The following is a 6,053-nucleotide window of genomic DNA, read 5'->3' as shown; positions in this document are numbered from 1 at the left end:
ACGGTGCCCTTGTCCCAACAATCAAAAGAAAGAAGCGATACGAGCCCCTTGATTGATCCAGTATATTATTGTGTAAAAGGTAATTTGTAAAAAACATATTTGTTAAAGTATTCTCGTATTGTTTTTTGATAGATATACTGTTGGGTTTTATTGGCTGACACCGACTCCAAATATAACAATAATTATAACTACATGATATAATCGTTAATCGACTTTTAAGTAGTCTAATATTTTTCATTTCATTTAACTTAGGAAGACTCTAAAAAATATGTTGAATACGCAATTATTTTTATTACTTTTTCGTGCATATTCATTTGTTTTAAAATAGTGTTTTGTTTGAAGTCGGTTTTTCTTTTTGTTAAAATTTTATTTATTTTTTGATTTTAAGTGAAGCTAATGTTGACTAACTAATTTTTTTTAATATGGATAGATTAAGCATTCCGTTTATATGAGTCAGAAACTACTTCGAGGACAATTTCAAAGGAAACTTGCGAATAAAGCAAAAATAGACTTTTGAAAATGCGGATTTAATACGTCACGCGGCGTAAACTACAAGGATCCCTCGAAAGAGCTGTAATCGAACTCAGCAAAAAAACTTTGAAAAAGACCAACTATATTTCGGACATCATATGACATCACATCACATACACAAAATTTGATTAAAGATAGTAAGAAATTCTGCCCCATATCGCACCCTAACTGCGAGCCGTATAGGAGTTCCATCACTACATAGTATGAAACAAAGTCGCTTTCTCTGTCCCTATATCTTTAAATCTACGCAACGGATTTTGATGCGGTTTTTTTTAAAAGATAGTGTGATTCAAGGGGAAGGTTTGTGTATATAATACATGAACAATATAGTAAAGAAACACTGATAATTTTAGAAGTTTGCGATGTGATGTCGTATATAAACAAATTCTGTAGTATATTTAGTATCAGTATTGCACCCGTGAGAAGTCGGGGCGGGTCGCTAGTTGATTTTAATATTCGATTATGACAATTACATGAACATAACCACGTTCCGGAAGGTGATTCAAATATCCAAGTAACCCATAAATAAAAGATTCGACCGAGTATTGCTAACGTGCTCCTCAGAATTGTTCCGTTCCCTCCCGTTCCCTTAATTTGTCATGGATCCTGTGCACAGAGCCTTACTAAACTTTCACCAAACTACCCATAAAGTATATCCTTTATAATAAAAAAAGAATCATCAAAATTGGTTAACGTGATTTTGAGTTATTCACCTATTTGTCGCGCATATACATAATGCAAATTTAAGACTTATGTCGTTGTCACATGGATACCATCATCGGAAAAAAAAATAAAAAAAAATGTTACCCCACGGGAAGCACTACCTTTCAAACAAAAAAAAAATTATCAAAATCGGTCCACCCAGTGAAAAGTTATGAGGTAACAAACATAAAAAAAAAAAAAAAAAAAAAAATACAGACGAATTGATAACCTCCTCCGTTTGGAAGTCGGTTGAAAAGAAAAACCGACTTCAAACAAAAACACTATTTTAAAACAAATGAATATGCACGAAAAAGTAATAAAAATAATTGCGTATTCAACATATTTTTTAGAGTCTTCCTAAGTTAAATGAAATGAAAAATATTAGACTACTTAAAAGTCGATTAACGATTATATCATGTAGTTATAATTATTGTTATATTTGGAGTCGGTGTCAGCCAATAAAACCCTACAGCATATATATCAAAAAACAATACGAGAATACTTTAACAAATATATTTTTTACAAATTACCTTTTACACAATAATATACTGGATCAATCAAGGGGCTCGTATCGCTTCTTTCTTTTGATTGTTGAGGCAAGGGCACCGTGGCTGACACCGGCTCCAAATATACCAATAATTATAACTACATGATATAATCGTTAATCGACTTTTAAGTAGTCTAATATTTTTCATTTCATTTAACTTAGGAAGACTCTAAAAAATATGTTGAATACGCAATTATTTTTATTACTTTTTCGTGCATATTCATTTGTTTTAAAATAGTGTTTTTGTTTGAAGTCGGTTTTTCTTTTTGTTAAAATTTGTATTTATAAGTACATATATTTGTTTGAAGTCTCTTTTTTTTGTTATTTTTTTTATTTATTTATTAAGTATTGTTATTTCCCTCGCTAGAGTTCCGATAATAACCGCTTCCGATTGCTGCTAAATTCAAAGTGCTAAGAAAATTAGCCAATATATGTGGTAAAAATAAATGTCAAAAAAATGTTATTGTGGGTTATAACTAACAGATAGACACATACCATGGCGGAGATTTTTGTAGATATTTTTGAGGTGTACAATTCTGTAGTACATTGTTTTGATCTTTCTCATAGTATTCAGCCAGCGTTTGCAATATATGCGCAAAAGTATGTCTTTTACGACATCACATTAGAAATCTCTAAAATTATTAGTGTTTATCTACTTTAAATCACTCACTCATACTATGCAGTGATAACAAATAGGTACACTCCTTAGGAAATACAAATCGCTATGTCCCTGCGTTTTAAAACTGTAATATCTTCGAAAATATTCATTTAAAAAACATGCTGTCCTTTACAGCAATATTCATCTATATTGAATGCACAATTTATTTAAGGTACCTAATTGGATAAGGATTAATGCTATATTGCTTAAAATCGCTTCGAAAATAAGCCATTTCTTCTCGTAAAAATAAAAGATAAAAAAATGTTTATTGTGGGTTATCTTTAAGAGATAGACGTATACCATCGCGGACTTGTACATTATTTTGATCTATCTAGTAGAGTTCAGCCATAGTTTACAATGTAAGCGCAAAAAAATAAAAAAAATACGACATTACATGAGAAACATTTAAAATTATCAGTGTTACTTAACTATATTGTTTATGTATTATATATAAAAACCTTTCTTTCGAATCACTCTATCTATTAAAAAAAACCGCATCAAAATCCGTTGTGCAGTTTTAAAGATTAAAGCGTACAAAGGGACATAGGGACAGAAAAAGTGACTTTGTTTTATGTAAAGATGACGATTGTAAAATATAATATTTTTTTTTACTGATTTAGGAGGCATGTTGGTAGATTGACCAACTAATGTTAGACGGCCCGTATAATTTGTAACTGTAATAAATAATAACCATCTCTTACATAATCATTATAAAAAATCGCGATTTAAGTTGCTATAACCCTCGTGTCCCATTATATATTTGTGTTAAATAATATTATTCAGCACTTATGTTCTACCAAATAAACAAAAAAGTAACAGTACCTAATTGCTGAACTAAGGACATATTTTTCGAGGAAATTATGAAGCTTATTTTACAGTAAATACACTCATGGCAATATAATTCGCAGACGAGCACGAATATATTTATAAACACAAATGACGTACACTAAATTTTAATTGTGCTTGGTTATATATTTGTATAGCCAAGAGTTTGATTTCAGTATAAACGCTATAAGAAGCTTGCTCCGACTATCGCATTTGTCACAGTAACTAATTAATTTAAGCATTAAACATCGTTTACACATTATGTGCACGACAGCTTAACCGTTAACGCTTAATAAGCGTTTTAGTCGAAATTTATTAGGTTTAACATTGAAATCGGACTTTAAGCTGTTTAAGCGTACAACTTATGACGCTAACTAATGCTGTTGCCGTAATGCAATGTTTATAAAACGCTTCCCAGCCATTATACACGGCGGTGGCGATAAGGGAAACAGGGTTTTAATATTAAGTTTTTATGAGAGCATTTTAAGTTAAATCAACAAAGGCTTTTTCAACATTAACACTATATCTTAGAGAATTCTATTTTACTCTAACAATACCGCTGTGCCAACTTTATCTATAAAAAAATGAGGAGTTTTTCTTTGTGTTGCCTAAATGAAAAAATCTACGTAATTAATATAATTTTTACTTTTATTAGAAGAAGCAGTACGTTTCGAAATTTCTAATATATAATACGTACATGATCAGTGGTCAATTTAAGAAAAAATATCTAAATACCTGCAGTGAAGATATGTCAAAAATTTTTACTCAAATATTCTTGTAGACATGGTACGTTTTACCATATAGATAACTTTAATAAAACAGTTGTATCATTTAGTACAATATTGTGGTAATCATTATTTTCTTTATAAGTTTATTATATAAATCCCTTTCTACTGGATAAAAACCGTACGCTGCTTCAATATGCGTTTATGGTGCCTGTAATAATGTAATTTCACCCGACATATGAATAGAAAGCAAGAAAGTTGAATAAATAAATTAAACAACTCATATACAGAGAACATACAATCATAAATAACATGTAGTAATACATAAGCATTAAAACTTAGTCACATAATTCAAGACTTAGCTTTCCTTGTACAAGTTGCAATACTAGTACACCGCAATTGCGGACAATCTAACGCGTTGTAGTAGTTTTTGTTGAATGTAACTCACTGAGATTACTGTCTCCTCACTGTGATTAATGTTCCGTGCATCTCCTCCGACTTTGGGATTCAAAGCTCTAACTGCTTTGCCCTCAAATTATCTTGAGATACATGAGCAAATATATTATCCATCTTATGTTATATGAACAATATATTATCAATTTTCGAACTCCGCGCTACATAATACATATAATATTTCTTGATCTCTTCACACGGGTGCAATGCTGATACTAAATATATTACAGAATTTGTATATATACGATATCATATTGCAAACATCTAAAATTATCAGTGTTTCTTTACTATATTGTCCACGTATTATACAAAAAAAATCCTCTTGAATCACTTTATATATGAATATTACTACTGTGTAATGATTAAAAAATTAAAATCTCGAAATATTAAAAAACACAAGCTTACAATTTATAGGGAATAATTTGTAACGTACAATTTATAGCTTTAATGTTAGTGGAAATGTCGAGAGCGATGTATTTTTTTTAAACATAAGATATAATAAAGTGAGTGACACCTAACTACCACCTTTTTTTTTTACTCAGGGAAAATCTTCATAGATACCCGTCTCCTGGGAGGGATGTCGGGTTATGTCAGATTGTACTCACTAAAAACCCTGCGATGGCCGAATCGGAGACGCTGCGGGATCGCTTTCGCAGCACGTCCGCTGCCTCTCCCGTGCGTTGCTCCGCTCGTGGCTGACGGAGCACGAATCAGGAGGGCGAAGAATGGTCTCGCCCCCTCGCTGGTGCGTACACCGGCAGTCCGGGGCCATAATCGGGCTGACGTCCTCCTCTCGGCCGTATGAAACGGATGCGTGAGACCCGCATCTCACACACCCACGGCTGGAGGGAATACCTTATTTATTCCGCCCGGGCAATGGGGCTTGGAGACAGGGAGGACGACCTGTGGGTCACCTCCGCCGGGCGGAATCGGCCCTCTCCCTAGCCCGCTCCGCAATCTCCTTCTGGACCATGACGGTCTCACAGAAGGAGACTACGGCCTCCCACGCCGATTCCTTGCGTAGCATCGCCGACACGACTGCCCGCAGGGAGAGATTTCGCCCGATTTCCTAGGCCAAGAACTGCCTCTCCGCAGTCCACGCAGGACACGCTGTAGTATATTTAGTATCAGCATTGCACCCATGCGAAGAGATCAAGAAAAATTATATGTATTATGTAGCGCGGAGTTTGAAAGTTGATACTATATTGTTCATATAACATAAGATGATTACAGATGGATGCACACGCATCCAGCGTATGCTGGGCAGTATCTTGGTCCGCCCCGCAGTGGTGACAAACCGCCGTCGCTTCGCGTCCGATCTAACCTAACCTAACTACTACCTGGCAGCTTACCACCACATAAATACATATTTTTATAAATGACGTTACATGCTAGTTTGATCCATATATTAGTACCAATACAATATTCTTTCTGGGATGCATAACAATACTCATTTATGTGAAGCTATATAAATTGATTTTTCTTCATACATTTATCCGCGACCTTATTTAATAGTATTTTATGATTCTTACAGTTTTGTTGGTGTATTTTAAACTGTTACATAACCTTTTTACTTATATCATACACATAATGATTTTATAATCTAGTCATG

Source organism: Vanessa cardui, chromosome 18 (assembly GCF_905220365.1).
Source record: "Vanessa cardui chromosome 18, ilVanCard2.1, whole genome shotgun sequence".
NCBI lineage: Eukaryota > Metazoa > Arthropoda > Insecta > Lepidoptera > Nymphalidae > Vanessa > Vanessa cardui.
This window is presented reverse-complemented; position numbering follows the sequence as displayed.